Source organism: Nomascus leucogenys, chromosome 25 (assembly GCF_006542625.1).
Source record: "Nomascus leucogenys isolate Asia chromosome 25, Asia_NLE_v1, whole genome shotgun sequence".
Lineage (NCBI taxonomy): Eukaryota > Metazoa > Chordata > Mammalia > Primates > Hylobatidae > Nomascus > Nomascus leucogenys.
The window spans coordinates 2,662,784-2,685,514 of record NC_044405.1 but is presented as its reverse complement, the minus strand read 5'-3'; the positions used below and the strand labels follow the sequence as shown (position 1 = coordinate 2,685,514).

General features: G+C 34.9%; 1 protein-coding gene across 3 annotated transcripts in view; it reads right to left on the bottom strand.

Annotated features, from left to right (window-relative positions):
* Window positions 1-22,731, bottom strand: part of LOC101178714 — a 191,952-nt gene that overhangs the window by 100,153 nt on the left and 69,068 nt on the right. The gene's annotated exons all lie outside the window — the stretch shown is intronic.

The following is a 22,731-nucleotide window of genomic DNA, read 5'->3' as shown; positions in this document are numbered from 1 at the left end:
TAACAACATAACATTAAAAAAAAAAATACGCTATCTCATTAGACTAATGTTATGTTGAGTTTACTGTTAATGATAATGAATTGGTAAATGGATAATTTCAGCAAAATATTTACTTTCAGTTTGGCCCTTCCATCATTATTTGTAGGCATTTCCAAACAAAGCATTTCTTCATGATCATGATATTTGTGATCACAATGTGGCAGACATACTGGGAACCAACTACCCTTAGAAATTTGGGAGACCACGAGGAAAGACCATCACACTGCGACAGAGATATATTGATTCTTAGTAAGTTCACAAGTTTCTATCTGCCACAATGGACGTACAGTCTAAGTCTCAGTTTCTGGCATTTTTCTTGGTTTTCATCCTACACTGGCCATTTATCCAATTTAAAAATAAAATATATAGTTGAAGATGGGGGTGGCAGGAATTATTTTCCACTCTTGATTTTTTTTCATATGGAACAATCCAGGCCTCTCTCCTTCTCTCACTCAGTCTTAACCAGCGGCCCAATCTGATTTATATGTGTGTAAGAAAAAAACATCTGTCCATATATGACAATACACCCTTTCTCCTCCCTTTTTCTCCTTGGGGATGACCTTCCTACAAAAAGCATTATCAGGCCACAAAGTGAGGCTGGTCGCACTGGGAAGACCTGTGTTTTCTTAGTCTATGTAGGTGGGTAAATTTCTCTTATTCTGAGGTTAGTGTTAAGGAGCCCATTTACCTGTGGGTCTAAACTACATCCTTTAGTCTTTATCTGCAACGAATGTGACATTTTGGCTTTACATCTGCTTTCTCTCCTCCCTCCTTTGTCTTATTTCACAATTGATTCAGAACTCTTCATCCAACCCCTTAAAGACCTTTACAATCTACCAAGAAAAAATCAACATGTGGGAATGACAGGGATTTTGCTTCCCTTGCCGTTTGAAATAGATTCTATTTGTGGTTATGAATTAGCTATTTCCCATGCGCTCTTTAGGTAATTCCTAATATTACTTATTCCTCCATGTGTCATTGGAGGCCACAGAAAGTTTCCTATGTGTCTTTTTGTAGGAGTACTGAGTTCATAACTAATGCTTCTCTTCATACATTAACAAGCAGATGCTGTATATAGTTTAAAGATGTGTTCCCGCCCTGTTGAAGTTACTTTCTCTTGCCCAGTTTCTTATGGTCAGTGGCATGCATCCATGAGATAGTTGGCCTGGGTTTGAACTGCAGTCTACGACCCAGAAATAGAGCAAAACTCACCAGCCCACGCAGAGATCAAACCCAGAGTTTGGCCTCATTAGCTCCATGATTCAACCAACTGAGCTAATTAACCACAGATGCGCAATTATTACCAACTGCTGATTCCACTCCTTGAAGAATTATAGGTTGACAAATTGTATCAAAATGTATTTAGAATAAATTTGGATGGGTTGTATTAAATATATTTGCAGAAGTAAAAAAATTATCATTTTCCCCCTAAAATTTGAATATCATTATGGTAACTACATACAAATAAAAAGCAAACCTAGAATAAAAAATACAATGATACATCCTTCCTCCCCCCAGTCAACACACACACACACACACACACACACACACACACACACACAGTTGTACACAGTTGTGTACAAATGTCCAGTAGCATTTATAAGCTCTCCCATGGATATCTGGTATTCTATGGTTATATCAATAGCATGTTTGCAATCAGTTCACTTTGTTTTCATTACCATTTTCTTTTATTTATGAATCAGTTCCTTAATTTCTTCCTAAAAATCTTACACTCTACAGTTTGTTCACTCACTCACCACGCACCTTTTTATTTCTGCTTTTGTATTCTTTCTTCTTTCTATTATAGATTGATGGAAAAATTCTTTTATGACAAAATGAACAATTTCTTGAAAAAAATGTAGTAAATGCTAATAAATCTAGCAAAATAATTTTTCCAATACAAATTGCTACTGATACAGTGCCCTGACAATACTCATCTACACATCATGTGATTTGTAGAAACAAATAAACATAAATCAAAATATATTAAGTGGTTGCTCCATGATGCTTAGGTTACTTTGAAGACCTGGACTACATTATAAGTGTTAAATCGAAGCTGAAAAATGCCTTATACTCCTATACATTCTTTTGTTTTTCCTATTTTGTTCTTTGATTACAAAATAATAATAAGATTTTGTGCCCTTTGAGCTTAAGAAACACATACAAGTTTCTTATGATATTCTCTGGATTAAAATTAAATTATAAATAAGTATATTATTATTATTATTATTTTTGAGACGGAGTCTCCCTCTGTCGCCCAGGCTGGAGTGCAGTGGCGCAATCTCGGCTCACTGCAAGCTCCGCCTCCCGGGTTCACGCCATTCTCCTGCCTCAGCCTCTCCGAGTAGCTGGGACTACAGGCGCCCGCCACCACGCCCGGCTAATGTTTTGTATTTTTAGTAGAGACGGGGTTTCACCGTGGTCTCGATCTCCTGACCTCGTGATCCGCCCGCCTCGGCCTCCCAAAGTGCTGGGATTACAAGCGTGAGCCACCGTGCCTGACATAAATAAGTATATTATAATTAAAATATAATAAGTTGTATTTAAAAGTTCTAACTTGCAAAATTTAGATAGAGTTTCTCACACTGATCTAAACTTTTTAAATGGAAGTAGGTTATTTATGTGAGCAATTATCAGATAAACTTTGTGCTCATGTTTAGGGTGATAATTTCTGCCAGGTGTAGTGGCTCATGCCTGTAATCCCAGCACTTTAGGAGGCTGAGGCAGGCAGACCACTCGAGGCCAGGAGTTCGAGACTAGCCTGGGCAACATGGTGAAATCGTGTCTCTACTAAAGACACAAAAATTAGCTGGGCGTGGTGGCGTACGCCTGTAGTCCCAGCTACTCAGGAGGCCGAGGCATGAGAATCGCTTGAACCCAGGAGGCAAAGGTTACAATGAGCAGAGATTGTGCCACTGCACTCCAGCCTGAGTGACAGAGTGGGACTCTGTCTCAAAAAAAATATAAAACAAAAAAATAAAAAGAATTTCCAGTTCCTGGTTTGAATCTATACCAACTTGTATTAATTCAGCATAGTTTTTTAAAGATACATCCATTTGGAGATTTTTCTCTCAAATAGCTACTTAATTTTTTGTTTTCTTTTTAGTACGTATAATCTGGTACTGTCAATTCTTGGTCCTTGTCGTTTGATTCAATATTTTAAATATGCTTTATACTTTGTTCAATAATGTTCATTTTCTGAAGTGGTCATCAAAGATATCAAAATGCTTATTAAATATTGCTATACTATTTATGCATCATTTGTTATTTTGAGTGTTACAGAAGCCTGTGATGTCTTCTCCCCCTATCCCCAGGATCCCGGCACAGCTTCACTTCTTCCATCTTTATGTTCACCTCTAAATTACTTACAACTTTCTCTTCATCATTAACAAGGAAGTATTTTTTTGTTCTTTAGGTAAGTAACCTCCGCTTTAATGACTATAATTATCACCATATCTGCAGGAAAATAATAAACAAATTGTACCCAAAACAATGAACTCTCTACAAAATTTAAGTCTATTCTCCCCCTCAAGCTTTGTTAGGTATTTTAGAGCCAGGGATGATTAAGCTACTTGTCAGGATCATACGAAAGCTCCAGTACAGTTTTTCTATAGAGAAGTACAACTCAGAAAGTGAAGTTTTATTCTCCCCCTTTAAAAATGAAAGCACTATATTGCCAAGAGAAAATTCCTAGACATTTTCAAATGTGGGTTTCTAATCTCTTTCTACAATAGAAGTTGCAACCACAAGGTCAAAGAGCCCTAATTGCTCCTTCAATAAAATTCACACAATATTTTACTTACATGTCTAGAATTCCTCCCTGATCAACAACATAGAGATAATTTGATTACAGCAATATAACCAACAAAGATCTATTATGTAAAAATTATGCTTTTCAGAGAGGCTTAGCTGGCCAGAATATACTAATAATGGATGCACAGAGACTTGGTATAAAGTTGTCTAAATGTCCAAGGGGAAAAAAGCATATTAAAAGCAATCTTTTTTAGATTGCTCATTTGGATAACTTACTTGTCAATTTATTGACATAAGGAAATCAGTCATCAAAACAGGACAGATGGAATTGACCAGGCTGTTGCTGACAAAATTATGTGACATTGATACAATCAATAAAATACATGAAAACAATCGTATATTGGTGCTTAGGTTAGAGGCTATATAGCAAAAAATAACACACAATGGTTAAGGCTCTTTGATACAGTTCTAAAAACAATCCAACAATAGCAAATATTGTTTACAACATTCACACTCCAATTACAAAATGGGCCTCATCCTTCCAAACAGCAGCAAAGAAATTTTCTGTTTAATAGAAGGAATTCTCATTTGTATTGTATTGCTGAACCCCATAACATCATAAATGACCCCTAAATGGCATTCCAATTAATTAGCATGAATCAATACTTTAAATATATAAAATGTACTCCTTTATCATTCATAAGATTCATATCAGAATCAACTCTATGTCTTCATCAAATTTGCCATAAGTTTAATTTGGACCTTGTATTCTGACAATCTACAGAATTAGTGAGAAGTTCAAAAGTGTTCATCAACACAGAACTCAAAGACAAATTCTGTTAGTTTGCCTTTCTGCCATCTTCTGGCAGCTAGCTTGCCCTCCATACTATACATAGTAGATTGGTTCAGTTGCTTAGTAGATGGCATTAATAACACTATTGGAAGATGGCATCCATTATGTATCAGCTGCCTTCTTCTATATGATGGATACAGAGATTTCAGTCCCAAGCCATCAAATGGGTCACCAGTTCTTACCAACAATCTCAAAAGTACCAGCTATTGTTTATAATGGGGATGGACTGAGAGACCATGTGTCTGTTTCAGCAAATTTTTCTGCAACTGTTGGAAAATAATTCAAAGTACATGCTCTTAGTGGATTATAATAGTGGGTAGTATTATGTAGTACTATCTTTGTATAAGCAGGACAATGTGGATTTTTTAATAATGCCTTTAACAGAAAGATAAGGAATGCGTTAATGGTAACCTATTTTGCCCACGGAACGAAACCGACAACTGTCAGACCAAACATATGAGGGTAGTTATAAGATTAAAATATAGATATACAGTGTTATTATAAATTAAATGCCTCAGGTATCCTCTCCTTTTCAGTGTTCTAATTGCCACCACCAAAAGCTAAAAGCTTATCACTCACTTCACACCTGCATTCCTGGAAATGTTTCCTATGGACTTTCAAAGCTCGAGCTGCCTCCAGATTCTCTCTCCACCCTCCAACTGTCACCTATATATTGCCTGTCACTTCTGGAATAATCCATATTAAATGCCGCTTTCGTTATATTGTAACTCTGCTTAAAAATCAATTATGGTGCCCTGTTTCAGACCACATCAAACATAAAACTAATCTAGATGTCAAAGCCATACATAAGCTGTTTCCATAATACTCGTCTGATTTATTTATTTATTTATTTATTTATTTATTTATTTATTTATTTATTTTTACTGGAACGTACCAAGAAATACTTCAGGGTTACCTTCTCACTGCTATATCATTGGAAACTGCATTCTTTCATTTATGAGCTTGCCCTCATACAAAGTGCCCTCCACTTTTACCCTCCTCTCACTAATAAAGTGCTACATAATCTTCAATACTATAACCCCGATGCTTCCATGAAGCACTCGCTCATTATTGCCACTATCATTCGGCTCCACCTCCTGTCAATTCCTATAACTAATATCACTTCCTGGTGAATGACTTTTTAATATGCAATATTCTTTTATGTCTTTTAGAGACATTTCCATAATTATATCAAAACATATTTGAAGAGAACTATGTTAATTATCAGTCACTTTTACGGCGACAAAAATGGTGCGGAAATACAGCAAGCACTCAAAAATTACTGATCACTTATAGTGCATTGTCACAAGCAATAAAAAACAGAACATGATATTTCTACCTATTTCTGAATTCATAAAACATGTTCATCTTGCTTTTCCAGTAATAAAAGTGGTTTGCAAAATATAACAAAATATTTTTTGCTATGGAAGTTAATATTTGTTACAAGGTACTATAGGAGGTAAAACTCTTATATATAAAGACATTTGAATTTCCATACATATGTGTGGCTCAAAATTTCAGAGCAATGAGAAGATATGTAAACAGCTTAATTTCTGCTAACCCCAAGAGATACATTTGTCACTTGCTTAAAAATGTAGAAACTGACAACCAAACACTACACATCACTTACAATGTTTGCTATTTCCCCCAAAGTAGCACAACTATTTCAATAAATACAAGGAACTTGGCAATAAATTAACATTTAATAATTCTGCACTAAATAATTATTTTTGGATTTCTGAAAAACATTTATTTGCTGATTGTTTTTATTCTTTTGAACCAAATAAGCTAGCAATTAAGGTTTCTCAACCTCTGTGATGAGTGACAGTACCACAAACCTCAAGGGTGATCAATTTTTGTTAAACTGCAATAATAGGTATTGGATAGATTTAACCATTTTGAACATTTTTTTGTGTGTAAAATACTTAGTGTATTATTTCATCTGTACATCTTTAAATGTCACTTACATTTCCAGAAAAGAACTTATATTGAAATTCTTGTAAAATTTTTACAGACTTTTAAAGAAGTGGCATACTAAATTCGAAAGGTACAACACTTTTATTTTGTAGTTACTACTTTAAAAGCACAGGGATTACTGCCAAATTATCCCAACCAACTGAATATGTCATGCAGTAGAAACTCTCCTAGATAAACATCCAGCTTTTCTGGACCTCATCATTGCGCTCTGTACACATGGCTTTATCCTGTCCATTCTTCCTTAACGATCGAATCTGCCTATCCAAATACTTATGCATATATAGCATGTTTAAGAGTTGCACATAATGAATATTGATATTGACATAGTTAATATTAACAATATTAATAATTGATATTGTGATAGACATTTTATTAATATGTCTAATATTAATAAACTAGTGAGATGCCTAGTACTCTGAAAAGAAATGCAGCTTAAAAATTGGTCAAAACACACAGAAGTGGGGCTTGAGAAATATGAGATCTTATATGAAAATATGAAATGTAAGGAAAGGTAGAAGTCATAGGATGGCCTAGGGAAACTAATGGAATATGTTTTTCGGTGTATGTTATACAAAAGTGCAAAATAAAGAGGAGAGCTGTGGTAACCAATTTATTTCTTTATGTATTTATTTCAATATTGTAGGATTATTCCCAGAAACCTAATATTTTTCTCACTTTAAATTTCAATTAATAATTTTCAGAAACAACCTCAAGCAGGGGTATTATCTGTTTTCTTCACAGAATACAGGGGTACTGTTTATCTTTTATAAACTTTACTGCAGAGAAAAAGCTCAAGTGCAGAAATAAATCAAGAAAATCCCATCGATCTACAATCACCTATTTAAAATATGTCTTCTTCATACTTTTTCAAATTATTCTGGGTGTTAAATTTAAAATTCTCTTTTTATTCTGAAACTCAGATCATTGACTTAGTATAGTAATGAGTCTGATGAGTCTGTTTCGTTCCCAGCAATATTGCATATAATTATATTATTTTTTCTTTTTTTGACGGAGTTTCACTCTTTCTCCCAGGCTGGAGTGAAGTGGTGTGATCTCAGCTCACTGCAAGCTCCACCCCCCCCAGGTTCAAGTGATTCTCCTGCATGAGCCTCCTGAGTAGCTGGGATTATAGGCGCACGCCACCACGCCTGGCTAATTTTTGTATTTTTAGTAGAGACAGGGTTTCCTCATGTTGGCCAGGCTGGTCTCAAACTCCTGACCTCAGGCGATCCACCCATCTCAGCCTCCCAAAGTACTAGGATTACAGGCATGAACCACCATGGCAATTATATTCTTGAATGCCATTTTTTTGAGCTCTATTTCATTCTCTCCTCACATTAAGAAGGGCAATATTCATTTTTATGTTAGGAACTCAGTTGCCATTTCCAAGTGTCAAAGCAGACAGGATGGCAGCCTTGGCCAAAAGACACTGTCCTTTGAGATGAGTAAGTGCCAACTTCACCTCCACAGTTTCTGTATGAATGCCCTGTTCTTTCTGAAAGGTGTTTTTTTTTTGCTTTGCTCTATTAGCAACCTCCATCTCTCTGTAAGAAAAGTATTTCTATGATTAAAGTATATGTGCTTGATGCCAAAATTGCCAACCAAGAGGTAAAACAAAATATTTTTGGTGGGTTACGTTTTATTTTGTTTTTGGCTATAGAATTTATATACAAAAAAAAAAAAAAAAGCCCTTAAGGTGTTAATGAACATTGTGTGGCCTGAAGTGATGCAGTTTGGTGCCACCTAGCCAGATGAGTTTCTATTCTTCTTAAGCCCTCAGACCTCTCTATATTCCCCAAGTCCAGAATGTATTTCCTACATAATATCTCTTTTTTAAATTTTTTAAATAAAGCAAAAGTAATTCATAGTGATATGAGATAAAGCACTAGAAACATGTAATTTAAAGATGGAAACTGTTGCTTCTTTGAGAAGTAGGAAAGGATTCTAATAATCAACGTTTGTCAAATTTGAGGATATAGATAAACAATACTCCAAATTGATACTGAGAATTACAGGAAACGAAATTTGTATGTTGAGAACGTTTACGCAAATTACATCTACTGTGGTTTCATAAATTACTAAAATAGTAGAAACGGAACTGAGAAAGTTGAACAGTTTTGTTTGTGTATGCTTATTCCAAGCAGACAAAAGTACTAGAATGCAAGGAGGTCTAATTCATTAGATTCCAGCAGGAAGACATAGGAGAAGCTGAAGAAAAAGGGTGATGGAAAAAAACATACTCAACAGAAAAGGAGTAAAATTGAGAGAGTAGAGATAAAAAAAAAAGCTAATAAAAGCAGGAGATAGACTGTTTAAAAAGAGAAATGCTGTTATGAAGAAAACAAAAAAGGTTTGCAAAACACAGTACTTAGGTTTGGAAAATTTCATTTTGTTTCAAATGGGAGTTACAGCAAAGAAAAATTGAGGCTTGAACTGTTGAAAAGCCAACCTATGAGGCATAGGATTTAATTTCAGACTCAGCTTTTCCCTATTTTCTAGCATGGAGGTTTTCTTTTTTCCCTTTTTTAAAAAAAGAGTCTTTGATCTTTTGCCTTAACGAGCCTAGTCAATATGTAAAGAATCAAAATTGTGAGTGCTAATGCCCTTATTTTGTTAAACCAAGTATTAAACATTGTACTATTTGTGTGGTCTGAACACTCAATTGGAATTGAACCTTGCGTGATTGAGGTGTTTGAAGACTCAGGAAATAAATGCTGTAATCAAAAAGGCGAAGTCATGTCTTGCCAGAAAGCCATTTTCTTTATTTTAGATGAATTAAGCTAAATAATAAAAACATCACTTCTTTCCAGCTAAGAGTAATCAAGAATTACATTTGACAAGGCAAAACCATTAATAAATATGGATCCTTATAACTCATCATATGGTCTGAAAATCTAAATCAATAACTATACTTTCTTTTAGTCCACTATTATAAATTAATAAACACTTCAAAAATTCAAACTCTACCACTGGTTATTAAAAGAAGGACTACCACAATTTGCTGATTAACAAGTGTAAACACTATACTAAGTAAGACATAAGTATATGTAAAAATGCAAATGTAAATATAGATATGTATCCAAATGTCATAGATGATATTAACAGATGGAAAAGAAAAACCTTTTGATTCATTTTCTAGTTTGGAAGTGACAGCCCTAAACATAAGCTAACAGAACTGATTATCAAAGCAATTGGTCTATTTTTTCATCAGTTATTTACTTATAAATTGAGTGCATATCTTAATTATCATGTTCTCAATTTTTTTCTTTGGGAACAAACATATGTTTGGCTGAACAGAAAGCATAGTATCAAGAATAAAACACTTGTATTCCAAGAATGCTACAAAAATAAATAGGGTTTAATGACTTCTATTTGGTTACGGTTATGCAAAGTTAGTTTGCATAATTTTTAAAATAAACTTAAATGTAGATGTATATAGAACAACCATATATACATTATTTTAAATAATCTTAATTTGTTCAAATGCTTAATAGTTATATACCTTTAAGCTATTTTTTGGTGACTCAGCAACCAAATTTTATAAACATTTCTGAAAAGTTCTGGACATGTAGACCTGAGGTTATTTTAAAACACAAAATATTAAAGAAATCTAACGGTTTGTAAATTAAATCTTAACAACAGTTGAACATGCTTTCAATGGCCTTTTAAAATGCCTGTCTCTCTCTTTCTCTCTCTCTCTTCTTCCCACCTTCCACCGTGATGCAGCAAAAAGATCATCACCAGATGCTGGCACACTAATCTCGGACTTACCAGAATTTCCCGAATTGTGAAAAAATTAATTTCTGTTCATTATAAATTACCCAGCCTATGGTATTCTGTTAGAGTAGCACAGAACAGACTAAGACAAAATTTTACATAAATGTTGGGGCATATTTGCCAAATATTAAACCATAGGTAGGATTTCAATTAGTAAAAATGGGAAAAATAAAGTTATAGGGAAAGGGACTGAAAATTATAACAGCTTGACACAGTTATAAGGCGTGGGAGGAAGAGTTGAGAAATTAAGTGAAGAGAAAGGACATTGGGACTGGGCTGTAAAGAACGGGTCATCTGGACCATGCATTTGGAATTTGTTTTGTGAATAACTGGGAATCATTGATATTCTCTGCACAATGCAGTCAGAGTGTGCTGTAAGGAGAGCTTTGTGGAAGTAGTGGATTAGAGGCAATAAGTGGAAAGACGGGAGGCTAGAAAACCATCACAGAAAATGGTGTAAAACATTTTTGAAATTTATCATTAAATAGCATAAATGAAAGAAACCTAGTTTAAAATGACAAATCACACACATTAAATACTTATCTAATTAGCAGACATTAAACATTATGAGAATTTCCAATATTGGAGAGAGGTAAAATTGGAAATCTCACAAATTTCTCATAATAATCTAAGTAGAACACACAAATAGAAAAACAAAAAACCAAAAACATTAGATAGTTGATTCATTTGGATATGAGGAAAGATCTAATTTTTAAAGAGAACATTTACTTTTCTTCATGTAACTTATTGTCAGAAGTCTTCTCGGAAATTTTTATCTTTTTCATGAATACACAAATTCCTTATTTTAAACTAAGATATCAAAAGCATTTATATTTAATGTGTTCTTGACATCAAAAATACAAACCTTTTTTTTGCTCATGAAATTCTTAGCTGGAAATATACGTGGAGTGATTTATGTTTAGATACTAAATTAAAGACATATTCCATAAAAATATGATAAAAGTCTCCTGCTGAAAGTAGATCAAAGCAATATTAAAATAAGCAAACACTTATTTTAATTATATATTGCATCAAGAAACTCATGAAAAATACATCTTAAATGACATAATTCTTAAGTATTCACTCAAACAACTATACTGTTCCACCTTCTCTTGACCCCTGCCCTGTCCTCCTGAAAATGACATCTGATAGTTTAGAAGAAAAGGAGGGAGATCATTTTTGTTTAATCTCCTCCTTTAACTTAAATATGGGCATGTTGCATGTGTATGTAAAGCCCAAAACAGCATCAGAGAGTTTTTGTTTGTTTGTTTGTTTGGTTGGTTGGTTGGTTTTTTGAGACGGAGCCTTGCACTGGCATGAAGAGAGTTACAGGCCTGGGATGGCCATAGGAATGGGAGAAAGAAGCCTCTCAGAAATGACAATCATGAATTAATGACTAAGAACCAGATGGAATCATGGAATCCTTAGTGAATAACTGAGTAGACAGACGACTCAACGGACCTGAGGTCCCCTACTAGAAGTTAGACTAGACATCAGGCAAAATAAGGAGAAAGCCTGAATTGACTGTGGCTGGTTTTTACCACCTTGAGGACAAACGGGAATTTGAAATAAAAATTATGTTGAGATTTAATAAAGTCAAATGTCTTGCAGAAGAGAATTTCCTCCTTTAGAAAAGTTTTTTTTTAAATTCTGTCACTTTTTAAAATTTTTTATTTCCATAGGTTTTTGGGGAACAGTTTGTATTTGGTTACATGAGTAACTTCTTGATTACATGAGTAAGTGGTGATTTCTGAGATTTTGGTGCACCCATCACCCGGGCAATAGACACTGAACCCAATTTGTAGTCTTTTATCCTTTGTCCCCCTCCCACCCTTTCTCCTTAGTCCCCAAAGTCCATTGTATCATTCTCATACCTGTGCATCCTCATAGCTTAGCTCCTACTTATGAGTGAGAACATAAGATGTTTGGTTTTTCATTCCTGAGTTACTTCACTTAGAATAATAGTCTCCAGTTCCATCCAGGTTGCTGTGAATGCCATTGATTTGTTCCATTTTATGGCTGAGTAGTATTCCATACATATATCACAATTTCTTTATCTATTCATTGATTAATGGGAATTTAGGCTGGTTTCATATTTTTGGAATTGCAAATTGTGCTGCTAGAAACATGTTTGTGCAAGTATCTTTTTTGTATAGTGACTTCTTTTCCTCTGGGTAGATACCCAGTAGTGGGATTACCGGATCAAATGGTAGTTCTACTTTTAGTTCTTTAAGGAAACTCCACACTGTTTTCCACAGTGGTTGTACTAGTTCACATTCCAACCAGCAGTGTAGAAGTGTTTCCTTTTCACCACATCCATGCCAACATCCATTACTTTTTGATTCTGGCAATTCTTGGAGGAGTAAGGTGGTATTGCATTATGGTTTTGATTTGCATTTCCCTGCTCATTAGTGACGTTGAGCATTTTTTCATGTGTTTATTGGCATTTGTATACTTACAGCCAACTGATCTTTGACAAAGCAAGCAAAAACATGAAGTGGGGAAGGGACACCCTATTCAACAAATGGTTCTGGAATAATTGGCTAGTCACATGTAGGAGAATGAAACTGGATCATCATCTCTCACCTCAAACAAAAATCAACTCAAGATGGATCAAGGACTTAAATCTAAGACCTGAAACTATAAAAATTCTAGAAGATAACATCAGAAAAACCCTTCTAGACATTGGCTTAGGCAAACACCTCATGACCGAGAACCCAAATACAAATCTAACAAAAGCAAAGATAAATAGGTGGGACTTAATTAAACTAAAGAGCCTCTGCACAGCAAAAGGAACAGTCAGCAGAGTAAACAGATAACCTACAGACTTACGGAGTGGGAGAAAATCCTCACAATCTATACATCTGACAAAGGACTAATATCCAGAACCTACAAGGAACTCAAACAAATTAGCAAGAAAAATGCCAAACAATCCCATCAAAATGTGGGTCAAGGACATGAATAGGCAATTTGCAAAAGAATATATACAAATGGCAAACAAACATATTTAATTATCTTTTGAAAGCGTTCAAATGCTCTTGATATTTGTTGACCATGCACATGTCAGAGCTATTGTTCTGTCTGGTCAAGGAAATACTTCCTTAAAGGGAGAAGGGGGATAGGACTTGAAGGGGAATGAGGCAAGGATTTAGGTTAATAAAAGATCTACCAATCCAACGTGCTCATGAGTTATGACTGATCTTCAAATTATCTCAAAATATATTATTCTGTTTGCATTGTAAAATTTTTAAAAATTCAGCTTTTGAATGTGACTATAAATGACTTACAAAAGACAGAGGCTTTATATGTTTCTTTATGACTTGGACATGACTCAACATATGTATTTTAAAATGACAATTCTATAATAAAATATGATATACATTTTTTGGCAGCATAAATTAGAAAATAACTATTATCAAATTAAGTAATTAGGTTTTTATCTCTGGTTTTGTTAAAGTTCATTAATTTGCTTGCATAATATGGCAATGATGATGAACTATAATAAAATCCAAGTGATAATGAATCCTAAAAGACTTCTAGACAATGAAATTGATTCATCTTTGTTACATTCAACTCCATTTTCCTTTACTAATATTGACCCCAAGGAGACCTCACTAATGCTTATAGATCTAATCAAAAGTCTAACAATAGCTTAAATAAAATATTGGCCTAAAGTATATTTTCTAAGATGTAATAACTGCCTAAAACCTGTTTAATTCTCGAAGAAAAAAATAACCTTCTCAGAGTGCATTTCTTTCTGTGGTTATTTAACCTCACTGTAACTTCGTTTTATAGCATAGAAAATAAAATCATTCTTATTTCTCAATTATGATCATTCATATGAAGGTGACGTAAACATAATAAGAGTTGAGCAATATGTTATTAAGGTCCAATATTTAACTTATTTTTGCTCCAATTTATTTTAATATCATTGGCATTCTTTCTGATGAGCTAATGCAGGAAAACATTGCTGTATCTGGGTTAGATCACTGAAAACTCCACACTTTGAGAAGGCTGTTCTTCAAGCAAGTTGAGTGCTATAAAATTATGAAAAAAAAAACAACAAAAAAATCTGGTAGGAAGGAGTGATATCCTGAGTGCTGAGAAAATTTTAATCATGTTTTCCTGTTTAAACTCATATTTGAACAGTACTGATTTGAAAATTTGCAAGTCAAAATATAAAGTGGATTTAAGAAAAGTAAGATTTGCAGAAATACAACAAACATCAAGATTTGGGTACTCGTCCTTTTATTTAAAAAATATTTTTCCTAGACGTTGCATTTTTGTCTTTAAAAATACAAGGCGTCTATTAAAGAAATCGTCCCACATTAACATTCGAAGACATTAAGATTATGGTTGAGACTTTTGTCACATTGGTCCTGCATTTGTAATTTTATGTAATTTTCTGGCTCACCAGGTTTCAAGCTCTGTTCACTTCCTGCCATATACATACTGCTGAATTAAGAATTAACTTCCATCTATATCATTATAATGATTACAGTCTCAGTTTCTCTAAGAAAGAAACCAGATTTGTCTATTCAGAACAATCTACTTAAATAACTAATTGAATATACCCCAGACACACCAACCTCTCAATGTGTGCATAATTGAACTCATCGTCTATCCCCCAAATCTGTTCTTTGTAGTAATTTATTGGCACCTTCATCTACCCAGTTTTCCTTGCAAACCTTTGGGAGTTATAAGATTTCCAGCTGTGCTAACCTCCCACACATGAATGGTAAAGTACTGTCAATTTGATATTTAAAATATATTTCTCGGCTAACCTACTCAACTCTGTCTTCTCACTCTTCTCTTCTTTGACCATACTCTTCTTCCTTTATCTTTCTTGCTTGATCAACTTACACAGCTATCACAATGGCACACACTTCCAGATATCAGTCTAAAATGTAAATTTGATCAATTCATGCTCATTCTTAACTGTATTCATTTGTTCCTTGCTGTCTTTAAATTTTAGTTCAAAGTTGTTATTGCATGTAAAGCTCTTGTGATCTGGCACATTCCTACTTATCTTGTCCCTCCTCATCCTCCCCTCTACATTTCAAACACATTGTATTGCTATTTCTCAAGTGCCATTATTATTTGTTATGATGCCTGGAACTCCCTTATCCATTTTGACCAAATGCCTGACTTTCGAAATCTATTCCTTTACATTCCCTCCTCTGAGAGGCTACACCTGAAGCTTTCCCTCCAGGTTAGGAATAATGCACTTCCCTCTAGGACAGATAATACAACTTATATCTACTGAGTCTTCAGAGCCTGCTAAAGTGCCTAATATGTAGTCTATGCTCAATGCTTTTTAACTCATAAACTAATAGACACTTTAGTAGATCAAAATAAATGATGGAGACTACCTACATGTTTTATGAAATAAGAATGTTAAATATTTTTGATTTTTAATGTGCTCAATTTAGATTTATATATGTTGGATTCTATACATTTTAAATATTTAAGTGATGTTGACCACTAAAACTTGACGTCTATTTTACTGACTGTGCAGGGAAAATGAGTGTCATTACATAAATTTTGTCTACTTCTTTCATAGATAAAAGGTCCAAAAAGGTATGTTGAGATGGTCATTATTTATTCACGCACTACCTTACTATTCTGGCTTTTTCATTAACTGAGTTGAAATAAAAATACTAAGTAGGTATTATGGATGAAGTATATAATAATGTCTGTGCTGGAAAATCTCCATTTAGTTGAAGTACTTAGGTTTTGGGTGCTAAGTAGAAAAGCCGAGGTTGTGGTTGGGGGATAGAGAGGTGAGTCTTCTCTTCCTATGGATTCTAATTCATTTTGAGCTTCACTCGAAAGTGCTTGAATTGACTGGAGGCTTAATCTTCACAATACTGACCCTAATATATGGAGAATTCAAGAGTGTGTTTGGTCTCCATGGATGTCTTAAATCAGAAGGTGCTCAAAGGTCACAACAGATAAGATTGAATCACTAACGTTTGTTGTGAAAAAGGAGTAAGAGGTAACTCAACTATCACATGATGACTGTGAAGTGAATACTAGTTAATTAACTCTTTTCCCTTTGCTCCATATACTATTCTTCAATATGGAGGCTTTATAAAATGTTAGTTCTCTGAATTGTAAAATATATTTTAAAGCTTTTATGGAACCACCAAAAAAGGAAATAAATTCTCCTTTCTAACAATGGTATTAATAGAACACGCACATGTTCCCAAAGAAAGTCAAAGCTGAAGACTAAGGCAACTATAAGCATATATCAGGCACAAAGATCGTTTCTGCCTCGATAACCCAGGTAATCAAAACCGAAACAGGTTCAGGCATTTAACTGGCACAATTTTCCTCTTTACTTTGGTAGTAGAGACACAAGATGTTTTTACACATCTGGAACCAGTTTTAAGCTATGTCAGTCTTCTCTGTCCGCACTACATTTTGAAATATGGGACAAATTACTGGAGTTTCAAATGATATGTTCAGGCAATAAATTAATGTGACAGCAATAAATGAGAAAGTAAAGCGTCCATATGATTCTGCACAGGCAGAACTGGCACACAGAGCTCTTGAGATAAATGCATAAGCTGTATATTATGTATGCATACATATAAAAGTACATACATACATTTCTCCAGTTTGATCTTCTCTCTGATTCCTTTTTTTTTTTTTTTTTTTGATGGAGTCTCGCTCTGTCGCCCAGGCTGGAGTGCAAGTGCAATGGCGTGATCTTGGTTCACTGCAAACTCCGCCTCCAGGGTTCAAGCAATTGTCCTGCCTCAGCCTCCTGAGTAGCCAGGACTACAGGCATGTGCCACCACGCCAGGCTAATTTTTGTATTTCTAGGAGAGACGGGGTTTCACCATGTTGGTCAGGCTGGTCACAAACTCCTGACCTCGTGATCCGCCCACCTCAGCCTCCCAAAGTGCTGGCTTTACAGGTGTGAACCACTGCACCCGGCCCCTTCTCTCTCCTTCTACAGGCACCTCAAATGTAATGTCCAAAACTGGACAGCTAAAAAACTAGTCAAGATCATGATTACCCAGTTCTATGAACATATCATGCACATTCCCAAATACACACACGTGCATATGCATACATACACATGCACACCCATGTGCACATGTATGGTATATGTGCACCTACACAAGAGTACATGTGCACAGATAACAGTGCAGAAAAGAATGTTCACACGTACAAACAGGCATACAAGTACACACATACACACATATATGCATACACATATACTCTTACATTTTATTGTGCATAAATTGTCGAGCTCTATCTTTATGTACTAGGTGGATTCTATCCATTCTTTGGGGTCTACATCAAATCCCACCATGGTCTAGATCACATTTGCACCACTCTACTTTAATCCCCCTAAAGCAATGAAGAATGGCCACCAACTGTGGTAAATGATTACATTTGAAAATTTCCACTCAATTATGGATCAATACAATGGAAAAATACAATGTAAATTAATCATCAGCCTAGTGTAATAAAAATACAGATAAAATGTGAGACGGTTTTGGAATTATTAGCAAAAACAAAATTATTTTGTCAAAATGCTCAAAGATTTCTAAATTCTCATTTCCAATTTCTCTTCTTATATCATCATGAATCTGAAACAACTTGTGACCTGGAAGCAGACCACAAACCACACTTTCAGAAGTCCTGCTCTAAAGAAACTAGTATTCACTTATGCAGTGGCTAGCACCTGCCTGCTCACTATATACATTACAGATCCCAATGCTGCTAGGAGAAGACACCAGAGTTCTGTGTTTTTGAGGGTTTCTTTTCTGATTTTAGACTTGTGTGTTTCCTATTTTTGACATTTTTTTATTTAGAAAGTTTTGAAATACTTAGCATTAGCCTGGTGATTCAGAGGTGCACAATAGGTATTTTCAATCATAATCCATTCCTCAATTAGTTATGAAACACAATCTGTATGCCAGACACTGTCCCAGATGCTAGGATCCAAAGTGGCAGAAAACCTGATCCCTGAATTAAACAAATCCAAATTAAATTCATTCTTCAAAACCGCTGGCATGTAATCTTCAAAAGTGTCAGGGTCAAGAAAGTCAAGAAAAGTCTGTGGCACTTTCCTACACTGACAGAAGCTAATAAAACATGACTACTACACAGCGCGCATCACTCAGAAACAAGTTCTTACACCTTAAAGGACAGTAATCGGAATTCGCTTGGACAGCCCACAAAACTTGAATGGAATCTGAGGATTAGGTGGTAGGCATTGTTATTTCCAGGCAGCTTGGACCTTCCATAACAGAATGTCATAGCTTAGATGGCTTAAGCAACAGTATTTTTTTTTTTTCTTCCAGTTTTGGAAGTCGGAAAGTCCAAGACCAAGATATTGGCCAATGAGATACCCTACTGAGGGTTCTCCTGGCCTGCTAACAATGGCTTTCTTGTTCCACCCTCAAGGTGGGAAACAAGAGAAAGGAAAGAAGCCCTCGTGTATCTCTTTTTATAAGGGCAATAATCTAATCATGAACATCCCTCATAATTTTATCTAAACCTAATTATCTCCCGTAGGCCCCACCTCCAAATGCTATCACATTGGGGGTTAGGGCTTTAATATACAAATTGCAAGGCAGGGGGCATAATTTAGTCCCTAGTCCTTGATGGACCTTCCTTCCTTCCTTCCTTCCTTCCTTCCTTCCTTTCCTTCCTTTTCTTTTTTCCTTTCTATCTTTGAGCCAACATTCAAAACCATGATATTTTACATAAAAATTCCAATACTCAACTTCCTACATCTTCAGAAGTGGTAGCCACTGGAACACACAGTTTGTCAGAACATTTGACTAGAATGCCCATTCTAGTATTTTAGAAGTAGCCCTTATAGCACAGATGTTAATCATATGATCACCTGTTCCTCAGTACCCACCATTTTCTATTATCTGATATTTGTTGGTGCACTCATTTTTTTGCATGCTATAGGGGCTAGAGGTACTTATATTTGTATCCCTAGCAAAATAGAAAACAATGAGGAGATTAGAGCTTTTTTTTTAACAAAAAAAAGCATTGCTAAGATATGAATTAGAAACGCCAAGTTTCAGGCTCTGGGTTTAAAAAGTTCAGCAACAAGCTAAAAAAGACTGTCTTAGAAAAGACTGACCAAGATACTTGCCTTCTTCCCAATGACTTATTGACCTGCTCAGTAAAAGGCATGTGAAATCAGAGTTGGAGCTAGTGACTTTTGCAAGTGAGATAAGAAAAAGAACTCACTAGGCATTGCATTCTGCTTCAAAGAGATATTTTACTCCCACTATTTTCTAATTTTTCTTTAAATGAAATTGCAATTGTTACATCTGTTCACTGTTTTTTTGTTTGTTTGTTTTTTCTAATTTGTTTGACCAGTGAATTCAGACTAAGTGGAAACAGGTTCTTTCAAGCATGATTCAAACGGTAAGACAGTGTCAGAGATTTAAATGGCACGAGGAGCAATCTGCATTACACAAAGTACTGAAAACAGTACTCCCTTTTTATTTAATAGAATCCATATAAATAATTTCTTCTTTTACTTATTGCTGCTATTTTGTACATAAACATATACATTTTTAATCCGCAGAGGCAATTTTATTACAGTATTAACCAGAGCAATAATGTTTTCCACGTGCACAACGCTTTGAAGCTGACAATGTTTTCATATTGATATGCAGTAAGTTCAGCACCATACAAATAACTTTTTCATAAATTTATAAACATTTTTCTGAAACGCTTGACTTGTAGGTATGGTTTTTGAACATAAATACCACAAAAAATCACTAAAATTCAATTTAAAATAATTTCCATTGTATATCAAACCCATGTGTTTATATTATTTGTGTCTCATCCATCAGGAGAATTGATTATAATTTACTCCAGGCATAATAGCAAGGCATATAGTGGCATCTTATAAAATCTGTGTAAGATTTAACAGTTCTACTTGATTACTTTTCTTTTTTTTTTTGAAACAGAGTCTTGCTCTGATGCCCGGGCTGGAGTGCAGTGGTGTGATCTCAGCTCACTGAATCACCACCTCCTGGGTTCAAGCGATTCTCCTGCCTCAGCCTCCTGGGATTACAGGTCTGAGCTGCCACTCCTGGCTAATTTTTTGTATTTTCAGTAGAGACAGGGTTTCACCATGTTGGCCAGGCTGGTCTCACACTCCTGACCTCAGGTGATCCACCCACCTTGGATTCTGAAAGTACTAGGATTACACGTGTGAGCCACGGTGCCCCGCCAATTACTTTCTTTTCTTACACTTTGTTCCAATTTAATTGAATGAATATTTTTTCTGCATCTATTAGGGTCAAAGATGAATAACACACAGTCATCACCCTCTGGGGGTTAACAGCTTAGTGAGGAAAAAAAAAAGATGCATACAAAATGAATTTGTACATGGGACATAACATGAAAAGGTCTATTTTTCCCTGAATTTTTATAGCGATGTAAGACAACTGGTGAGAGTGGGAATGAAGGGAAAAGTCTCTGAGTGCTTATGGAAGGAGGTTCCATTTGAGATAAACTCTGAAGAAATGGGTAGCTGTTCCATTTTACACACCTACAACACACTTGTGTGAATATCTATATTATTAGCTTTCCTTTACTCTGCCCACTAATACACACTTACTCAATACTATTTTCAGTGACTCTTTACTGTAACACTTTTTCTTTACTCCTTAATTTCTTGATTCAATATACAAGTGAGAATTATTCTTTTGTATGCCTGCCAGACCTGTAATTAAGAGAGGCCTCTTTTTATTCTATTTTAAAGTTCTATTTTTTAAACAAAAGCTTAGAGGACCTATTAAATAAATCATGATACATCCAAAATATTGACTAACGTGCAACCATTACAAAGAATGAAATAGACAACATATATAGACTTAGGAGAATGCCCATAATTAAAATGGTAAAAACCAAAAAAAAAATCCAGAGGATCATATATATGATATGGAAACATTACATGCTCATATTGAGATTGATGTTTCTGTATATAAAGAACCTGAAAGAATAAATATGAAAACTTTTGGAGTAGCTAACTTTGAGGGATATACCATTTTATGTTTAGTATAATTCTTATTTTTTATCTTAAATAATTAAAACAACAAAGATACTCATATTGAAAGAAGCGCAAAGGAGACACCATTTATTTTACCCCTCTAAGAATTAAAATAATTGCCACTTTTTTCAATAATTAATTTTTAGAAAATGTCAAAAATCATAAATTATATGCAGATATAAGTTCAAATCCTTGAACAAATTCTCGTGATAAGTGACAATAAAAATTAAGTTTATATTAAGGCAAAATTATAATTTTATTATCATTAAAGCCAAGAAGTAGTTTACATCAACAAGCAGCAAGACTATTTTCTGTCAATATACCAAAAACATCAGCAATAATCACCTAAAGATAAGCAACAACAGGCCGGGCTGGTGGCTCACGCCTGTAATCCCAGTACTTTGGGAGGCTGAGGTAGGCCTCCCAAATCACAAGGTAAGGAGTTCAAGACCAGCTTGGCCAACATGGTGAAACCTCGTCTCTACTAAAAATACAACAATTAGTCGGACATGGTGGCGGGCACCTGTAATCCCAGCTACTTGGGAGGCTGAGGCAGGAGAATTGCTCGAACCTGGGAGACGGAGGTTGCAGTGAGCCGAGATTGCGCCACTGCAATCCAGCTTGAGTGACAGAGCAAGACTCCGTCTCAAATAAATAAATACGCAACAACAAATGTAACACATTTATGCAATGTGCTTTATGATTTTTCAACACATCTATAAATGGAAATAAAATATTTGAAAACACAGCAGACAATATATAAAGATAAAATAGAATCATAAAACCTTAGCCATTCATCAGAATATGATACAATGCTACATCACAAAGGCATTCATAGATTAGAACTATAATGTAACAGCTCGAAAAATAAAAAAGTTTATTTACTTTCTGCAATTGCACTGTATCTCAGTTGTCCTCACCTGCAGCTACACAAGGCATTCTTGCCATCAGTAATCTTTGACTCAACCAGATCAAGATAAACAGCATGTGCTTCCCGTATGGGATTTGAGGAGTCACACATTCATTTTACAGTCCTTGATTTGTTTAATCCTTATTTCAGTTCAATGAGTAGACAATAATGATGCTGTTGCATGTACTTTCCAGATGAGGAAATTTAATATCCTAGAAGCACCATGAGTTTGCTAGCCACAAATCTCGTGAGCAGTGAGGAAATTGTTATCTACAAACACATAAAGCCTAAGAAATAATCAAGCAAAGTCCAAATAAATACAACCTGCCTATTCATTATAACAGAGACTTTCTGACTCCTGGTTGGTTTTCA